We start from the raw sequence: 21063 nt of genomic DNA, 5'->3' as shown, positions 1-21063 counted from the left end.
TTAAAGAAGGAAGGTAAGTCTTAAAAAAGAAGACGCATTCTGAAGGCACACTGTGCTCTCCCCTGGTTACTTCTTGCTGCTGTGATAAACACCACGACCAAAAACAACTTGGTGAGAAAAGGGTCTGTTTCAGGAACTGAAGCCAAGGTCACAGGGGAAGGATGCTTACTAGCCTGCTCTTGCTCTCTCTTGCTTGCGCAGCTACCTTTCATATTTATACAGCTTAGGCCCACTTGCCTAGGGTTGGTGCTGCTTACAGAGGGCTGGATCCTTCTACATGAATCAAGAAAGTGCCCCACAGATATGATCACAGACCAATCTGATGGAGGCAGTTCCTCCATTGAGGTTCCCTCTTCCCAGGTATGTCAAATTGACAGCCAAGATTCGTCATGATTTATGCTCTTTGAGGCCTTACCACGAATGCTCTCTCTGTTGGTAGTTACACTAGAACCCACAAATATTCATCACATATAGAAAACATTGTACTCATATAAAGTTATTTCCTTAGCCGGGCGGTGGTGGCGCATGCCTTTAATCCCAGCACTCGGGAGGCAGAGGCAGGCGGATCTCTGTGAGTTCGAGGCCATCCTGGGCTACCAAGTGAGTTCCAGGAAAGGCGCAAAGCTACACAGAGAAACCCTGTCTCAAAAAACCAAAAAACAAAAAATAAATAAATAATAAATAAATAAATAAATAAATAAATAAATAAATAAATAAAGTTATTTCCTTTGAATTATGACATCATAGATTCATTGTGTACTTGAAAGATTTGAAGATTATTTTGCTTAGCATTTGGGGTGTCAGTATCAAGGCCTAAAAAGTGTCAGTATTTTCTCACAAACAAGTTGTTTCCTAAAAGCTATTATTTGGGTTTAGATCAGAGCCCCAACCCTCTTGCTGTCTCCTCTGGCTGTGTCCTTAGCTCCCTACCAAAAGAGAGCAACTTGTATACAAATTCAAAACACATTTCATTAGCTGAAGGAAATTTAGGTCATTTCTATTTCTTAACTATTGTGAATAGAGCAGCAGTGAACGTTGCTGAGCAAGGATCTATGGAGTAGGATGTTGAGTTTGTTGGGCATATGCTAAGGAGTGGTATTGCTAAGTCATATGATAGATCTACTTTTAACTTGGAATATTCACTCGTAAGCATTCAACCTATTAGTCTAAGTGCTAACATGTCTTCTCATTCTAAACAATGATTTTACCAAGTGTAGTGACTCACACTGTATCCCAGTAACTAGGAGGCTGATATAGGAGGATTCCTGTGATCTGAGGTCAGCCTGGGCAACATGGTGAATTACAGGATAGTTTAGACTAGAGAGTGAGATCCTTTCTCAACAACAATAACAAAAACACAACCACCACAGAAACAACAAAATAACTAATACAGCAGGCCACCACAATGTGGCACAGAAAAGCTGTGTTTATAAAGAAGGACAAACAAGGACTTTAGGAAGTTTGCCATTTGCCCATGGACTGGACCTCACTTTGCATGTCTTCCTACCCGAAGTCCATACAAAGCTTTGGGAGTGATTTTCCACTTCCTGTATAAGAAGAAAATAGAAATGTATTCCGAGCCCCTTTTAAATTTACTTCAAAGGAAAAAGAAAATATTTGCTGCAAAGAGTCTTCAGCTTATTTGTGAAAAATGAATTGTCATTTCATTTTAGAACAAGGTAAACAAAGCCATAAAAAGCGCCGCTCAGAGCTGTCAGAAGCATGCAGCTTTTAAATCAGCAGCGAGCCCGGGGTGCACTCTGAGTCTCTGCTCTGTTCTGCCCGCCCAAGTGTCTAGCTGAAACGATGAAACAACAGCCATGAACACATGCTACCTACACTCTTAATTACCACAGGGCCTGAGTGATGGCTCAGTCCGGCTGACCTTTGCAGAGCAAGTCGCTTTCTGTGAACTGTGGGCAAGCTTGTCACTATCTAGGTATATCTTATGATAAGTGGACTGCTGTTGGGTGATGTGGGAAATGTAAATGAAATGTGTTTCCCATCGAAGGGTTAAATGAAACAAACTTCATATTGAAAAATAGAAAAGGTAAAGAAGCCACTTGGCAGAAATTCAAATTCCTCCATGGTCAGCATTTCTTGAAATCAAAATATACACTCAATATTGCACTCTGCTTATCAACTGTGCTGCTTTAAGTCGGCCAACCTTAGAAGAATTCGAGGCAAAGCTATGACCACTCAGAGAGAGGCAGAGGACCCATTTGCATTGGGAATAGAAATCTGGTTGGACACACACTGGGTACGCTTGCCTGTCTGATTGGCACAGGTATGCATCCTTTTGCAGGAGTAAAACTTTTTGCCTTGTTGGAATACTTTGGATTGTATTGCCATTTTCATGAGACCCCAGACCCATTTCTTCCAGGGAACTCACAGTTGTAGCAGCTGTCAATTAGCAACAAGGTATCCCACCTAGACAGAAGCTAGGGGAATAATAGAAGATGTGGGATCTAAAATTCTTTCAGATCTTTCTGAAAATTGATCAAGAATTAAGAGTCTGAGCAAACCGTGTGTTCAAAGTACATCCACTGTATTTAAGTCAATGAGCTTGGCTTAGTGGAGCCGCGATGTTTTGATCCCATCACACGCTCCTACAGAACATTAAAGCCTTCCAATCAGATTCTCATAGAATAAGTTGCAGTGCCCCGTACTGGAAGCTGCTTTGGCCATTTGATTAAATAGTATCTACTTTTAAAAATATTTGAGCCAATGTCTCTGTGTGCAGGCAATCTGCATGAGTTACCATGGGACTTCCACTCTGAGCCCTTGTGAAAGGTGAATAAACTCAGCCCTGACAGACAGTCCCTATGAAGTCCTTGGTGGGAAGAGTGAGTGGCCAAGTCAGTGTCTAGAGTCCATCCAGAGTTGCCCCTGTGACCCAAGGCTAATGGGGGGTTTCAACTACTCCAGTTCTGGGCAAGGTCAAACTGAGGTGGTTTTTTTGTTTTTCATTTTGCCACAGTTTTTCTTAATGAAAATGGAAATAGGGATGTTGTTAAACAGCTAAATTTACCAAACAGCTCTTTTTTCAGGGAGTTAACTCAGCAGGAAAACTATTATAGTTTCCTTTTTCTAGGTCAAAAGAAAAATACTGCACTCGCTCTCAGGGGATTTAGAAGTGCTTCCAAGAGAGAATTCTAAAACCAGAACTGTGGAGGCTTCACTGACAATTAAAGGAAGGCAGACCACATTAGAACATTCTAGAACCTTAACAGTCTTGCTTTGATATCAGCAAGAGGTGGGTAACAGGCCAGCAGAGTGGCTGCCTCAGAACTGTTTAGAATGTACTTTATGATGCTTCTATGAAACAGTGATCTTGGGCTGTATCAAGAACAATATCAAAGGTCTTCGTGGCATAGGAAGGTTGAGTGGGGGTGTAGATATGCAATGTACAGATTTAAAGATGGTCTCTGACAAATATTGGAAGATGTGATAACCCTGGTAATAACCCCACAATTCTAACCCCAAATGCAAACCCTTGCAAAGTTAGCTAGGACAGAAATATTTAACAAGAAACTGTCTCAGAGTTTAAATTCCAGGAGGAAGTTTAGCCAACAGAATGGTGACCATCACCCAATGTCCCAATGACTGGATTTATTTCTGTTGAATTTTGTTTGCGTGCGTTTGTGGGCATATCCACATAAGAGTGCACATTCATGTGTGTACCTGTGTGTGGAGGTCAAAGGTTGACACCGGGTGTCCTTCTCAATCACTCTGAACCCAGAGCTCACCAATTTGACTAGACTGGCTGGTCAGGAAAGATCCACTTGTCTCCATCTCTGCTCGCTCTGGGGTTACAGGTACATGCAATGATAAAGCAGAAGTCAGGGTTCCCTCTTGGAGTTCTTTGTCTCTTTAAAAGAATTTAGGGCCGGGTGGTGGTGGCACACACCTTTAATCCCAGCACTCGGGAGGCAGAGGCAGGTGGATCTCTGTGAGTTCGAGGCCAGCCTGGTCTACAGAGTGAGTTCCAGGAAAGGCACAAAGCTACACAGGGAAACCCTGTCTCGAAAAACCAAAAAAAAAAAAAAAGAATTTAGGAATAGACTCAGATAGAAGCTCAAGTATAATTTTATTGGAGTTTAAAAGTAAGAGCACTGGCTGCTCTTGCAGAGGACCTAGGTTCAATTTCTAGCACCTACATGGTAGCTCATAACTATCTGTAACTCCAGCTTTAGGGGACTTGACACCCTCTTCTGGCCTCTATAGGCACTGAATGCACCATGTACACCATGCACACATAAACATGCAAGCGAACATCTAGACACACAAAATAATAAAAATTTAAAAATAATAATAAAAGAAAAGAAAAATCCCAGGGCAGGCTAGCTGAACTTCAGCTGCTATTTGGAGGAAGGGAATAAAGGAGAGAAGAAAAAGACTATGACATTTAACCTAGCATGGAGGTCATACGTGGCAGACAGGCAGCCACATGAGGGGAGGGGAGCTTTAGAGAAAGAGGAAGGAAGTCCATAACGTTGGGGGAAAGCCCAACATGTTAAGGACAGCATGCTTAGAGAAGAGATAGAAAGAAGAAAAGGAGAAGCTGTGTTTTTCTGAACTATTCAGAAGAGCAGCTGTAGCATGAATCTTAAAGAGTCTTATTAATAAAAGCAAACCCAAGGCCAGTTATTGGGGTGAATGCTGGAAGATCAGAGAAGCAGAACAAGCCACCGCCACCTCACCTCCACAGTTCCTCAGCTGATCTTGTTTCCTCAGACTGGAAGCTTCTGAGTCCTCATCCAAATGGATCTCAGCTGAACTGCTGCTCAAAAGCCTAAAAGCTTAACCAGTCAAAAGCTTCTAGTTCCTGGTCCTCCCACCTTATATACCTTTCTGCTTTCTGCCATCACTTCCTGGGATTAAAGGCTCTTGTTACCACACCTGGCTGTTTCCAGTGTGGCCTTGAACTCACAGAGATCCAGATGGGTCTCTGCCTCCCAAGTGATAGGATTAAAGGCATGTGTGCCACCATTGCCTAACCTCTATGTTTAATATTATGGCTGTTCTGTTCTCTGACCCCCAGATAAGTTTATTGGGGTGAACAATATATCATCTACAAGCAGCAGGCTTACAAGCTGCATGATACTGGCATTGCTGTAGTCCTGAGACCCAGCAGGTTACTACTCTGGGGATGAGGATTCCAGGTAGGAAAAGTATAGTATCTCATTAAGGGACTAATTATTCCACCTCTCTCTTTAGAATGGATTACGGTGAGCCTGCTTTTCTAGGGGGCATTCTCTAGGCCAGCCCAACTGAAATATCATGTTTCCATTCCAACCAGAGGGATTTTGTTCTCTTAACTGGGAAGTGTTTTTTCACTCTGCCACACTTGGCTTTTTTATGGGTTCTGAGGCACTGAACAGGTCCCTGTGCTTACACCAAAGGCACCTTGCTGGGTTATATCCTTACCTCCTCTTCTGTATTTTAGGTTTGTACTGCCTGAAATTTAGCAACCAGGAGAAAAACCATTTTGCTGGAACCAATCCACATGTCTCTAGAACATTAACCAGAAGACCAAGTTAAAATGTATCCATAGAAAACTATTAATTGGTATTTTCTACAGGGTTCTTTTTTGAGCTTTTGAATGATAATTATATGAATGAGAAAAAAATGGAAATCCTTATTTGGGATGGAAAGGATGATGTGTTAATCAACATCTTGTTTGTTCTGTAGTTATTCCCTTCTCTCAGTCCTATTTTAGGTCACTGTGCGTATTTGGATGGTAAAGCCAAGCCCTCAGCAACTCGGCTAAAATCAATCAACAATCAACAATTTAGTTTATTCACATGATAATTGTTCCATTTCAGACTAACCTTGTACTCAAGCAAGGTTATTACCCTTAATGGATACAAACTTGAGCAATTTCTTTGGCACTCTGAAGTCTTAGTATTTTGTCAGAATTATTTTTTTTAAAATGATAGAGCAGGAACAGAAATGGAGTAGAAATCGCTGCTTCACAAAGTTGTGGTTGGTAGTAGGTCTCAGATACAATAGACACACAGATCATCCCTTGGGGCCACAAATCATTCTTTAATGCCAGAGGGAGTATAGGAAATAAAGAAACCTACTTGAAGGCCTTAGGAAGGAAGCAAGGGAGTGTCTTGTACTGTGGGGAAGAGAAGAAGGAATCTAGAGGATGTGGCAGAGGTGTGAAGGAACGGTACCTCAGGGGTTCACTGCGTGGGCTGGGATGTGCTTCAGCCTTTTGATGTCCATGGTCTCGAAGTTTCATATTAACTGTCATTTTCTTCTAATTTGGGCACATATAAATTTACAGTTTCAGACCATTTAGCTATTACTATAGCCTCGGGGATCCCAGAATTAATTATGAGGACCAGGTGCTAAAGATAGAGAGAAACTGTGGTAATTTGAATGTAATTAGACCCCATAGGCTCATTGGGAGTGACATTATTAGGAGGTGTGGCTTTTTCGGAGTAGGCGTGGCCTTGTTGGCGGAAGTGTGTTGTAGCAGTAGCGCCTGCGTTACCGCTAACAGTTCACCATGTCTGAGCGAAGGGCTGCGGATTAAAAAATAGAGACAAGAGACAGCGAGTCATTCGTACGTTTGGATGTCGAATGCCGTTTATTGAAAGAGGGAAGAAACCTTAAATACAGGCTTACAACACAAATGGAGGATCCCCTGAGGGCAGAAGTTCGCTACCAATGATCTACATTCTAGACCCAAAGTTCTGTATTCTTGTATCTAAGTTGTTTACACCAAATACAGGATGCACCTAAGTTGTTTACACCACAAGCAGGATGTAGGAACAAAGAACCTCCGGTAAGCTCTCCGATGATCCTAAGGTGAGAAGGACACCGGCAGGGAATCTGAATAGGAAGGACACCTGGTCAGGCAAGCAAGGCTGCAGCCACTCACAGTCGGGGGTCAGGGCCCATGGCGCCCACAGGTCCCCCCTTTTTATTAAATGAGCTTCTGACTTAGGTTGCGTGGGACCAGCAGACCACCTTACCCGTCATAGAGACACCTGCCCAGGCCACACAAGTGTTCTGTCTTAGGTTGGTGGCAGCGGCCCAAGCATTATCCGTCTCTGAATACTCATTATCATACAGACTCAACCATGTGAGCTGTAGAGTGACTGCCGCCAAAGATCTCAAAGTGGCACTGGGCTTGCAATCTGTGCGACACAGAAAAGACCAGCAGAAGTCCTAACCCACCCATAGCCAGAGGGCTACAGGCAATTGAACCATTCCCTATTTAAACGAGCCTTACCGCAAATAGGAGTCCTGTAAGGTGGTATCCCGAGCAAATGGAACTTGAGTTTAAATAATTTATAACTTACAAAGCCAATTATAATGTATAAAAGTGGAATTAAATTTATCATGCCCAATAAGAAGAAAGATTAACTAACTGTGGTAGCTACTTTTGTTGCCAGGGTCTCCATTGTGTTAGCTGTAGTAACCAATTATGAAATAGCAATCCCAGAAACAATAGCAGCAGTGGCAACAGCGATGTCAGAGTCTCTTCTGGAGCGTGTGAGCATCATCTGTGTCTAGCTGCCACGGTCCACTGGCATGGACACGGCTCCAGGAACACGAACCACCAAGGCCCATTTTTCTTGATCCCAGCACTACTTAGGCTGGCAGGTCTGCAAGAGAACAACTGAGAAACATAAAGAAAACAGAAAACAAAAACAGCAAACAAGGAGCAGAACTAATGGCCTCAGTAATGGCTACATTCAGGCTCACAAATTTTGAGGTATCTTCAGAAAGGCTAGATGAATTTCAGGAGGCAAATAAATGTTGCACAGAGCCATTCCTGAAAAGTAGGTACTACACCAGCTTGAGGGGGGTTGCAAAATGCGAAAAGCTTAGCTGGCGTGCTACTGTTAGCAAATGAAGTTCACTGACCTTCAGAGTTATCCTTAATCTCCAAGGTGTGGTACATTCTCAATGTTTTTTGAAAAAAGTTACCATACATTACCTTCTGAAGAATCCAACCACATGGCTACAGTTCCTAGGCTTACAATAATGTTTGCCAAGGCTGGCCATATTGGGCTCTCAATCCCCATTGGCATGAGAAGGGGAGAATTTTTTACGAAGGCCCAATAGGTCTCTGCCATGTTGGGATTCAGCAGCAGCCACAGAGCGTACACAGCGTTCAGGAACCCACAGAGGAATTTCATTGTCCTGTGGAAAGACACAAACAGATCCCCGGGCCCACACCAACACTGGATCGGGTCCCCTCCAAGTGCCAGTAGAAAGATCTTTCCATCGTACCAGAGGATGATTTGCAACAGGAGCCCTCCAGTGCTTATCTGCAGCAGATACTCCAGCAGAATCCACCGATAAAAAATTTAAAATATATAAAACAAGGGAAAGAATAGAATGTGGAGGAGAGATGAGCCCCTAACTCCCCCCTTTTTACTTTAGCAATATAAGTTTTTAAGGTACGATGGCAGCGTTCTACTATAGCCTGCCCTTGAGGATTATAAGGAATACCAGTCTTATTAACAATAGAAAAATCTTGGCAGAATTTTGAAAATCCCGTACTACTGTAGGCAGGGCCATTATCAGTCTTTATGCATTTTGGCACTCCCATGTAAGCAAAAGCATGAAGACAATGATTCTTTACATCCTTAACCTTTTCCCCTGAATGGACAGAAGCAAAAATTAGAGAAGAATATGTATCAATAGACACATGGACATGTTGTAATTTTCCAAAGGAAGGCACGTGTGTGACGTCCATCTGCCACACATGATTAGGTAAAAGTCCTCGAGGATTAACTCCCAAATGAGGAACAGGTAAAAATTCCACACAAGTAGGGCATGATTTAACTATCTGGATGGCTTGTTCCCGGGTTATGCCTGTATGATAACGGAGAGATCCAGCATTAAGATGATAACGCTGATGCAACTGAGTAGCCTTATCAAAGGCAGAACAGACTAATGTGACAGCCATACGAGTAATGGCGTCAGCCCTCTGATTACCTTCACTTAGAGGTCCAGGCAATTGAGTATGAGCTCTGATGTGGCCCACATAAAGGTTATGTGAACGAGACCATATAAGTCCTTGCACTTGCAATAAGTATTCATGAATGGAAGAAATGGATGGTATGTAGGCTGTTGTTTCCAAAGGCATAATGGCATGTGCCACATATTGACTATCGGTATAAATATTTACACTCTCATCAGAAAACATCTGTAAAGTAAGCAACAGCGCCTGTATCTCTGTCACCTGGGCAGAAGTGCCCTGGACTTTTATTTTCTTTACTATGTTACCAGAAACCACCACAGCAAAACCGCGTGAAGTGCCATCAGTAAATACCACACGGGCCTGAGGAATAGGAGTCATTTGTACTATCTTGGGAAATATAACAGGATGCAATTTAAAAAATTGACACACATCATTGGAGGGGTAGTGAGTATCAAACTGACCCTGCATGGAGCATGTCAATATGGCCCAATCATTATCATTAGCTTGCAACCATGCTACTTGAGACTGGGTGTATGGGGTCACCACAATATCTGGCTCCTTACCAAAAGTTTGAACACTGATCTTGATTCCCTTAAATATAATCTGAGCGACAGCCTGTGGATAAGGAGTGATGATCTTTGCTGGAGAAGCTGGGGAATGTACCCATAAAATAGGACCTGTTTGCCAAAACACTCCAGTAGGTGAATGAGTAAAACAAAATATCAAATACAATAAGGGAGAATTAAGATCTATATACTGTACGTGAGCCTGTTCCAGGGCCTCTTGCACACGTTGTAGGGCTACACGTCCTTCAGTTGTTAATTTACGGGGAGATGAAGGGTCAGGGTCGCCCTTTAAGACATCATACAAGGGGCGAAGCTGACCTGTTGGAATTTTTAAAGTGGGCCGAAGCCATTGAATATCTCCCAGAAAGGTTTGGAAATCATTAAGTGTGCGTAGCTGATCCATACGCAGAGTAATCTTTTGTGGGCGTATGCCCGTGCGTAACAATTCATGACCTAAATAATGATAGGGAAAAGATACCTGTACCTTTTCTGGGGCTATCTGTAAATTAGCCAAGCTAAGAACCTCTTGTAAATAAGAAAAGGCATCAAAAACAAGTTTTTTATCTTTAGCAGCCATTAATATATCATCCATATAGTGAATTATATAAACACCTGGAAAAGCTTTTCGAACTGGAGCTAGGGCCAAAGACACATAAATTTGACATATAGTAGGACTATTGGCCATTCCTTGAGGCAATACCACCCACTGATATCTCTGATAAGGTTCCTTAAGATTTTCTGAAGGAACACTGAAAGCAAAGCGAGGACTGTCCTCAGGATGCAAAGGAATGGTGAAGAAACAATCCCTCAAGTCAACCACAATTAAGTGCCAATGTTTAGGAATTGCCACAGGGGCAGGCAGGCCAGGCTGTGTTGCTCCCATGAGAAGCATGGTTTTATTTACAGCTCTAAGATCCTGTAATAGCCTCCATTTTCCTGATTTTTTTTTTTTTTAATAACAAATATAGGTGAGTTCCAAGGTGAAGTGGAAGGAATGATATGTCCAGCATCTAACTGCTCCTTAACCAATGCATACGCAGCCTCCAATTTTTCCTTAGCAAGGGGCCACGGCTCTACCCATACAGGGTCATCACTTTTCCAAGTGATTTTTATCGGTTGTATAATCGAAGGCTGCTGTGCAGTGACCCCTACGGAAAAGATCCTAATCCTCTAGTATCGCCAGGACCCCTAGTGACACAGTTTTTGTCTGCCGCAGGTAGCGGGTCTCCTTGTAACATTTTCCCTAAGCCTTTGCCTGGGCAGTAGCCCTGACTCTTCAGCATCTGTTGTACAGGCTGTGTAGTAAGCACCGCTCCAATACCATTTAACACATCCCGTCCCCACAAGTTCACTGGAATGTGAGGTAGCACAAATGGTTGAAAAGTTCCTGCATGACCTTCCTCATCCTTCTAATTTAAAAGTAGCCTGTTCTGCATTGGCCTCTGAGCTGTGCCAATACCTTTTGGTTAGAGGTAGAATTTTTAAGGGGCCAATTGGGATCTCAGGATTCTTGTGAAATTATAGATATATCCAGCACCAGAATCCAATAATCTTCCAATCTCAATCCCGCATAATTTTATTTTTAATTTAGGCTGTTTATCATTGATAACTGTTTGTCAAAACACCTTTATCCCTGTACTTCCAAAGCCTCCAGTTCTATATATCGGTGCCATTTTGAATTTAAAATATGAAAGCAATAATAACTGAGCAATTCTATCACCAGCTTTTGTTTCCATGGTCCTTATTACATATGTCAATTATAAAAGCATTAAATACAATCTCTATAGGATTTGAAAAGGTAAACTTTAGGTAATACTTTTTAGTATTTTTATAAAATCTTAAAAAGAGGATTCTTTTTTATAGATTTTAAATAACATATTAACACAAATAGCCAATTATTAACAATGTGGACCAAACAATTTACCTGTATTTTATTTACTGGAAAATTAATTTTGTAACCTCTTTATCAGGAAGAGATTATCATTTATGGGTTTATCTTAGCAACATTATTTAATAAGCTAACAACCCAATTTATTTTAAGTGTTATATTTTTATAAAATTAAACCAAGAATTTCTAGAAAGCAACTTAAATTGCAGAGCCAAATTTTTAGTGATCAACAATGATCAACAATCAATGATCAACAGACAAGACCATACCTAATATATAGTTCAAAATTATGAATTTTGTTCCTTTAGTTTTTTTACCATGAGGATCAAACATTCATCTAAACATTTATCAAGACAATCAAAAGAACAGAACATCCTTTATTTAAACAGCATTGACTTAGCATTCAATGTCTTGACCAAAACCATTTTTTACCAGAAGTTAGGCCTGGTTTAAACTTTTAGTGTTAGTCCCTTCCAGGCCTCAGCTCACTGGCTCTGTCCAGTGCTCAGGCTCTATTGCCAGCGCCTGCCTGGGCCGCATTCGCACTCTATCACGGCTCTGTCTCTCACCAGCGTGTATCTGTCCGCCCGCTGCTTTGGGCTATCTCGTGTACGCCTTTGCCTTTGTCCGCCACAGTCGCTGGGCACACCCCGCACACATAAACTCACGTTTAAACTTCCTACTCCCATGAAGGGACAACCTAATAACGAGTTATTCCCACCATAAGGGAAAAACAGAAAAACATTTCCCACGAAGGGATCCTAAATATTGAACTATTCCCACTCTGAGGGAAAAATAAAAAACATTTGAAACAAAATTAAGCAAACAGACAGCAAAACTTCTAACCTCTAAGCTTGCTTGCTCTCCAGTCAGCAGCAACGAGGCGTACCTGCCGATTCTTTGTAATTCAGATGCTGCCGCTCTGCACTGGCGGGAAGAAAAAACTCAAGAGTTTTCAGCTATCCTGAAAACTCTACAACTGGAAAAAGTCTTTACATTCTCTATTACCACTGGAAGAGGCTTCTCTCTTTTCTTTATCTTTCCTCTACAGGGCCCAAATCTTTAGGCCTAGTTTCAAAAATTTTTCCCCTTTTTACCGGGAAAATTCTTTTTTTCTTGATTAAAATTTTTCTCCCATTTCTAACGGGAAATTTCATTTCCTTCCCTCTTCTCTATTGGGAAGATTTCCTTCTTTTTATTTAAAATCTTTAGCTGTCTTGCCCTTACTTAACTTTGGTACCTTCCTGCTTCAACAGTCCAATTAACTGACTGTGAGCTAGCTGTACCCATTCCAATCCACTCTTACCGTAAAATGCCGGCCGGCCTTCCAAGAGTGTCCGTCAGCTGGTCCTTCTTACTCAAATCTCGGTGGGACCTCCATCTGTAGCAGTAGCGCCTGCGTTACCGCTAACCGTTCACCATGTCTGAGCGAAGGGCTGCGGATTAAAAAATAGAGACAAGAGACAGCGAGTCATTCGTACGTTTGGATGTCGAATGCCGTTTATTGAAAGAGGGAAGAAACCTTAAATACAGGCTTACAACACAAATGGAGGATCCCCTGAGGGCAGAAGTTCGCTACCAATGATCTACATTCTAGACCCAAAGTTCTGTATTCTTGTATCTAAGTTGTTTACACCAAATACAGGATGCACCTAAGTTGTTTACACCACAAGCAGGATGTAGGAACAAAGAACCTCCGGTAAGCTCTCCGATGATCCTAAGGTGAGAAGGACACCGACAGGGAATCTGAATAGAAAGGACACCTGGTCAGGCAAGCAAGGCTGCAGCCACTCACAGTCGGGGGTCAGGGCCCATGGCGCCCACAGTGTGTCATTGTGAGGATGGACTTTGAGATCTCGTTTTCTCAAGCTTCACTCAGTGACACTCAAGACTACTTCCTGTTGCCTTTCGAGTCAAGATGTAGGACTCTCAGCTACTTCTTCAGCACCATGTCTGCCTGCATACTGCCATGTTGCACCATAATGATAATGGACTAAACCTCTGAAAATGTAAGCCACCTCAATTAAATGTTTTTCCTATGTAAGAGTTGCTGTGGTCATGGTGTCTCTTCACAGCAATAGAAACTCCAACAAAGACAGACACAGAGAGCTACAGTGCCTTGGGTATTTAGTGTTTCCTTCATGAAGTCTGGGGTCATAAGGAGCTTGTCAAGACTTACAGGCATATTCTAGGTGGGGTGCCTGCTAGTACCTATAAGTCTGCAGGGAAATGTGGTCTTATTAGCCCCTAATGCAGCCTGATATTACTGGAGGAAATAGGAGTTCCCTTTTGGGGGTTATTAGTCTTGTTGACAAAAGAATTTAAAACCAGAGCTAACGAGATGGCTCAGTGGGTAAAGTATTTGCTTCACGAGCCTAATAACCCAATTTCAACCCACAGAGTCCACATAAAGGTGGAAAGAGAGAACTGACTCTGCAGAGTTGTCCTCTGTCTTCTATACATGCTATAGCACATGTGGTGTACTGACTTCCACATGTAATAACATACTCACACATTAAAAATAAAATTTAATAAAAGCATTTAGAAATTATCTCAGGGGGTACTTGAGGACCATTTTATTGCATTTTGAGAGAAAAACAATATGGCAAGCCAAATTTAGGTCTCAGCAGTTACTGGGAGGAAGAAGATGGAGAAAAGGAAGGGAGGTGGCCATGCCTCTTTGGGTGGAAGAAAGCTGGCATGTGCAGCCATGGAAGTCAGTAAGCAGCTGCGTGCTTTCAGCAAAAGAGTAAGCTCTCCCTGTTTAGCTGTCGCTGTCTCAGAGATCCCAGAATCAACTCTGAGGACCAGAGTCAGGGAAAGTGTGTTTAGGCAGCAAGGGGTTGGAGAGAAAGAGAGGAGAGGAGAGGGGAGGGGGAGGAGGGGAAGGGGGAGGAGGGGGAGGAGAAGGAGAGGAAGAGGGAGGAGAGGGAGAAGAGGGAGGAGAGGGAGAAGAGGGAGAAGAGGGAGAGAGGGAGAGTTGTTCTGTAGGAACTGCCTCAGAAGAAGGGCTTCTGGAAGAACAGGTACTTCTCATTAAGGGAATAATTATTCCTCCCATGGCCTTGGTATGTCTTCTGGTAAATCAGATTTCCTGAGGAATGGTCTCTTAGTCAGGTGATTGACAGTTAGAGTAACACTTAAGGAAGGAGACAGTAGTATAACATTTTAATCTATGGGACAGATTAAAATGTCCATTTCTACCCAGGACCAGAAGTAGATTCGACTCGTTTAACCGAGAGGACGTATCTTTCCCTTGTGTCTCTACCTCTTCTTGTGTTACAGGCAAACAGGAAGTGGAGTCCACAGCAGACTATGGGGAAGGGGCCCATCCTTAATGGATTCAAGCCTGTAAATCCCTCTGTAGCTACCTAACTGTAGGAAATAGAAAACATGAAGTAAAGCTTCAGCAGAGACTCAAGCATAGGAAGTATTCATGAAATGACTTTTCCTGTATTGTAAGTGATCTATTAAAGTTGTGAGATGACTATGTGTATGCACGAGTGTTTTCTATAAGTCATGCCTCTATTTTAATACTTTAGTATAAGATCTTTTGGAATTTCTAAAAACATGTAACAAGAGCAGATGCAATTAAAACAAATAAATGGACATTGACTTCAAAAGCAAAGTAGAGCACTGGGTAAGAGAGATTTTTGTGAAAGCATGAGGACCTGCATTCAAATCTCAGCATCCCCTAAAAAGGCAAACATGGCTACACACTTACTTCAGTGTTCCTGTGGGTGGAGGCAGGAGGATTGCTGGTACTTTCAGGTTCAGTGAAAAACTAACTTCAGATTGAGTGGCAGATCCCCAACTCAAGGAAATGGAGTGTGACAGAGAGGACACCTGATACCTTCTTGGGGTCTCCAGGCACACAGGCACAGGGAACCACACACACACATGACACACATTATATATATGTATATACACTTATGTACACACACATACAAGCAAAGCAGACTAGATAGATATCATGAATATTTATTGTGGATTATCTGAAATTTGCATATTTAATTTGGGAACTTTGGCAGAAGTAGAAGGTTTGGGTCTAAAACATGAATACAAGTGAACTAAAGCAACCAGAGTACATAATTCTTACCTCTTCTATCTTTTTGAGTTGTTAATATAGAAATTTTTTCAAAGGGAGTTTCTGGTCTAGCATAATATATATACATATATAGATATATATGTGTGTGTGTGTATTACACTTACTTAAAATATTTTTCTAAAAATGATTTTTCTAAATCATTTTATTAATAAGGTCTTTGTTGGTTTCTGTCCCTTTAATTTTTAGTGTACAAAATAATGGGGTTCATTATGATTCTTTACACTTATACTATTGTAATTTGCTGTACTCACCCTTAACCCCCTTCTTCTCATCCCATGAGGTCTTTAAAATACCTTAATTTTTTTATCTCTCACTTATAATGATAAAAATAATAATTTTTCTTCATTATCCTAGGTTTCAAAGTGTTTACATCCTAAGCATCTTGAAATGTTCTGCCATTAAAACTGTCCTTATATCTCAGAGAGGGGGAAAATCCCCCTAACAATGGCCGGAGCCTTCTCTCCTTACTGGTTATCCTGGACCTCATCCTGCTGCAGCCAAGTTTAGGCTGCTCACCAGGCAGTTCCCAAGCTATGACAGCGCTGCACAGCCAAATAAGCCACGCGTTTGCTTTATCCCAGTCCTGCAGAAGAGAGACCGGACGCAGGAAGATGGCGCTGACTCTCTTTCTGCCCCCCATAGATGTGAAATTCATCTACTTTTCAGCAGAGCTTGGCTGTTTCCTATCTCCTGAGACCTGTGCTTCCGGTTTTAATGAAGAGAGAGTCATCTAGTCCTGCTGGCATCTAAGAAGAAATAGCAGAAGTAATAAAAGGGCTGCGGTTTTATAACCCACCTGTCTGGCAGGGCTGATATATCCTAAAGGCATATTTCCCTATCAGACTATTGAAAGAATGAACTCCAGAAATTAGAATTTCCCCATCTTCTATTGGAAGAATAAATGGCTGAAGCCCTGGTGGCATCTAGAGGGGGGGCTTGTCTCCTGAAGAAAAATTCAAGCTTGTTTGATGACCTTGCAGTGTAGACTTGGAGCTGAGGCAGTGGTGGCCAGGGTCCACACCTTGGCTGGGCTGGTTAGCTGTGCAGACCTCTTGCTTTCTATTTAAATATTTGTTTGTTTGTTTGTTTGTTTTTGTTTTTGTTTTTCGAGACAGGGTTTCTCTATGTAGCTTTGCGCCTTTCCTGGAACTCACTCTGTAGCCCAGGCTGGTCTTGAACTCACAAGATCCGCCTGGCTCTGCCTCCCGAGTGCTGGGATTAAAGGTATGTGCCACCATAGCCCGGCTCTATTTAAATCTTATCCTCATGTCAGGGCCCCTGAAGATGGTCTTGGGGGAAGCCCTTGAGTCTCCTTTTCTTCTCTACGTGTCCACATTGACTAAATCTCCTTTTTCTACTTTTCACCATTAATTTGGCTCTTTTAATCGGCTTACTGAAGATTGGTGGCTGAATCTGGCTTGTTGGGTGTCAGGCTGTGACCCCTGAATCAGGTAACAGTTTGGATGTGAAGTGTTCCCTCCCCCATAGACTCATTTGATTCTTAATTGGTAGTTCTGTTTTAAGGGGTCGTGGAAATGTTGAGAGGTGAAACTTCATTGGAAGAGAAAGGCTGAGACAGAGTTCCTGAATGGAAAGGCACTCTCGGCTGGCCAGATGGAATTTAGCTGAGTCCAAAGGACTTTAAGAACACAATAGCACAGATTGCTGAGGGATGGATAGAGAGGAACATGGAGGCTGGAGTGGGGGTCGGGGCTGGAGCAATCCAGGCTTTGTAAACTGTGGTAAGGCATCTCCTCCGCATCCTGATACCAAGGGAGGCCTTTAAAGGGTTTGATCATGGCATGATTTGACCTCATTTGCATTTTTGAAAGGTGCCCACTCTGGCCATAAAGTAGAAAACAGACTGTAGGAGGCAAGCATGGTTTGTGGAGAGCTCATACTTCTGAGTCCACCCAAAGTAGGACTGGCATGATGTGGCATTCTTGTAGAGATGGGGAGAAGTGATTAGAACTAAGGAAAAAACGTAGGCTGGGGATAAAGCTCCATGGTGAAGTGCTTTCCTAATGTGCACTAGGTCCTGGGTGCTGCCCCCAACACTGCAGAAAAGGAAAATGCAGCAGGGAGTGTTGGGTAATAGCCTCAGGTCACGAGGAATTGAGTTAGGCTATCCTGGGCAATCGCCTCTAGCCATAAGGAGTGACTTAGCCCCAGCTGGCCTGTTCCACTCCATCTGCAAAAACAATATGCCAGAGTATCAAAAACAATCCGCTTGTTCCCAGTCAAATCATAACCCCCGCCCCCCCCCCCAGCTGTAACTTCTTCATAGTTATCTATGCACATGTACACGTCCCTAGCTCATCTGAATCTGTTCAACCTTCATCCTGCAGCAAGGTTGGGGCCCCTCACTCTTCCAATAAAACTATTGAAATGGAATAGTTGAGATTGAGTCTATCTACCTCTCGGCCTCATTTTTCTCACACGGAGGGTGGAGGGAAGGAGAATTGGGTGGATGTTCTGGTCATGAGACTGGAGGGAGGGGACTGGTTGACTTAGGGAACATAGAAAGGTGGGGGCCTGGTTTTCACAAAACAGTTATGCGTTTTGATTCAGACACACTGGGTTTAAAGACTCTGGGTTTCTATCTAGAACTAGCCTCCTCTTGGGGCTACTGCCATATCTGTCTGTCCAGAGACACTTTAATTCCCATAAACCCAGGCAGAAACCCACCTCGAGTTTAGATACTCGAGTTCAGTTCTTTGGCATTGGTCGAAGGCTGGCTTTCTTCCTTGAAGTTCCCCGACCCAGTTAGCACTGTGCTCGTCAGATACTGTCACTGAGCCAATCAATGGTGGGAGGAAAGGCTGGGCTGGGGAGACGGCTCAGCTGGTGAAGCGTGTGCTGTGCAAGCATGAGTTCTAGTCCCAGGACTTACGTATGAAAACCTGGTATATGGTGTACTCAGTGCCGGTGTGTGTGTGTGTGTGTGTGTGTGTTGATATATTTTGTACCCTAGTAAACTTGCCTGAGGATCAGAGGACAGAGCCAGCTACTAGATTAGATATAGAGCCAGGCAGTAGTGGCACACACTTTTAATCCCAGCACTTGAGGTCTCATGCCTTTGCTTGGGAAGCACACATGCCTTTAATCCCAGGGAGTAATATGGCAGGGCAGAGAAAGGGATATAAAGTGTGAGGAAACAGGAACTCACTCTCGTTAGGCTGAGGGTTTCGTAGAGGTAAGAAATGTTCTGCTTCTCTGATCTTTCAGCTGATATCTGGCTCTGTTTTTTTTTTTTTTATTAAAAGACCATCTAAGATTCGAACAACAGGGGGGACAGACAGGGACATAGGTCCCTAGGGCTTGCAGACAGCCTAGACTAATGAGCTAGTTCCAGGCTAATGAGAGACCTTAGCTCAAAAATAAGGTAGATGGCACTCCAATGCCACCTGAAGCTGTCCTATGGTCTCTATGCACATGCACACCTGCACACACACACATACACACACACACACACACACACACACACACACACACACACTCTCTCTCACACACACACACACACACACACACACACACACACAAACAAACAACAAAAGAAAATAGTTTTGAATAAGGGCGTCAGGGATTTCAGTTCATTGTTACTTAGTCTCTTTGCTTTAGCCTTGGGTAAGGCTGAACATCATGCTGGAGAGTGAGGGGTAGAGTAACGGACCTCACAGAACTGGAAAGCAGAGGAAGGGCTCAGAGTCTCAACAAACTCTCCAAGAGTATGCCCATAATGACCTGATTCTTACTATGCCCCACTTCCTAACGGTGACCCCATCTCTCAGTAACACCACAGGCCAAGCCCTTAACACATGGCCTTTGAGGAAGGAGGTATCTCAGATGGAATCTATAACAGTGGACACATTCTTCATTCCTCTCCACACAAGCTGCCTTGGGCTGGTGGCATGACTTGGCCATGGGGAATCACAGAGTGATAAATGTGGGTATGAAGGTATCTGTGATAGGCTTAACAGCACACCCAGGATGATAGCGCTAGATCACATGGTATTCACATTTTGAAGAGCCTCTGTACTCATTCCCACAGTGGATGCAACTAGTTTATATCCTTGTACTAGTTTATATCCTTCCAGCAGTGTGTAACGCTTCCTCTCCTGGCTGCCAGTCGTCACGAGTGTTTATTGTTCTCTTGTTTTCTGGATGACAGACATTTTGACTGGGATGACATGGAATCTCAATGTTGTATTGATTTGTGTTCCCCCATGGCTAAGGATGTCAAACACGTTTTCACGTATTTATTGGTCATTTGTACTTCATTTGAGAACTGTCTGTTCAGTTCATTTGTCCATTTATTGATTAGACCATTTGTTCTTCTGGTGAATTTATTTGACATTTCCTCGTCTAGTGGGCTGAGTTAGGTGGAAGGGTTCCTTCTGCAATTTTCACTGAGGATTTAACCAGGAAATCTTTATTACTGAACTTATCCTGGGATAAAGAAACAGTTCATATGTTCCTGGAACCAAGAGAATTAATTAATTTTAATCCATTTTATAAAAAAGTAAAACCCCAGAAGGAAAAACAAAGCAAAACAAAACCTGGAAGTCCTTATTTGTTTGCTAGAGCATTCTGCTGATTCATTTCTTAACATCCCACTCCAGGTGCATTCACAATGCCCTCAAAATGTTTAAGAGCCTGACAGTCTCATTCACAATCCCATGTGAATTGTCCCTGTCTTAAGATTTTAATTTTTGTCTGCCTTAAGTTTGGACAGCAGAGGTAAGTTGACTCATTGTGCACTATCTTAAGATATAACTGTTGGGGCTGGAGAGATGGCTCAGAGGTTAAGAACACTGACTGCTAGCTATTCTTCCAGAGGTGTTGAGTTCAATTCCCAGCAACCACATGTTGGCATACAACTATCTATAATGAGATCTGGTGCCTTCTTCTGGTGAGTAGGCATACATGCAGACAAAATACTATATAAATAAATCTTTTAAAAAAGATACAACTGAGCCGGGCGGTGGTGGCACACGCCTTTAATCCCAGCACTCAGGAGGCAGAGGCAGGCAGATCTCTGTGAGTTCGAGGCCAGCCTGGGCTACCAAGTGAGTTCCAGGAAAAGGCACAAAGCTACACAGAGAAACCCTGTCTCGAAAAAAAAAAAAAAAAAAGATACAACTGTAAATGATTGCTAATTTAATAGTAAAAAAAAAAAAAACCACAAACAAAAACAACCTCCCCAACCACCCCCAGGAACTCCTCCCTAGCGATTCTGATTCTGAAATAACACAATTGTGTTATTTATTTTTGTCCAAAAATTGCTCATCATTGTTTGAAATTATCTTGATCTGTGTGTTGTTTACGACATAGATTATACTTGATAGAGAGCAAAGAGTACCACCTCTATTCACTCGTATCCCCTTGGACTTTAGGTGGAGATAAGCAGATAATTAGGGACACCGATGCTTAGCTCGTTGTAGATCTATGTTTTCTATCTTGTTTTGTATTGAGCAAAAAGCTCCGGATGAAACTTCCAGATTGAAAGGGATGAAATAACTTAAGGTCTGAGAGGTCTTCCTCC

The 21063-nt window shown here is 42.6% G+C and overlaps 1 long non-coding RNA gene across 1 annotated transcript; it reads left to right on the top strand.

Annotated features, from left to right (window-relative positions):
• Window positions 1–4113: 4113 nt before the first annotated feature.
• Window positions 4114–16309, top strand: LOC143274150 (uncharacterized). The gene is made up of 2 exons (XR_013052582.1): window positions 4114–5165; window positions 15873–16309. It is a non-coding gene; the product is annotated as an uncharacterized LOC143274150 (long non-coding RNA).
• The last annotated feature ends 4754 nt before the right edge of the window (window positions 16310–21063 follow it).

Source organism: Peromyscus maniculatus, chromosome 7, assembly GCF_049852395.1.
Source record: "Peromyscus maniculatus bairdii isolate BWxNUB_F1_BW_parent chromosome 7, HU_Pman_BW_mat_3.1, whole genome shotgun sequence".
Lineage (NCBI taxonomy): Eukaryota > Metazoa > Chordata > Mammalia > Rodentia > Cricetidae > Peromyscus > Peromyscus maniculatus.
This window is presented reverse-complemented; position numbering and strand designations above follow the sequence as displayed.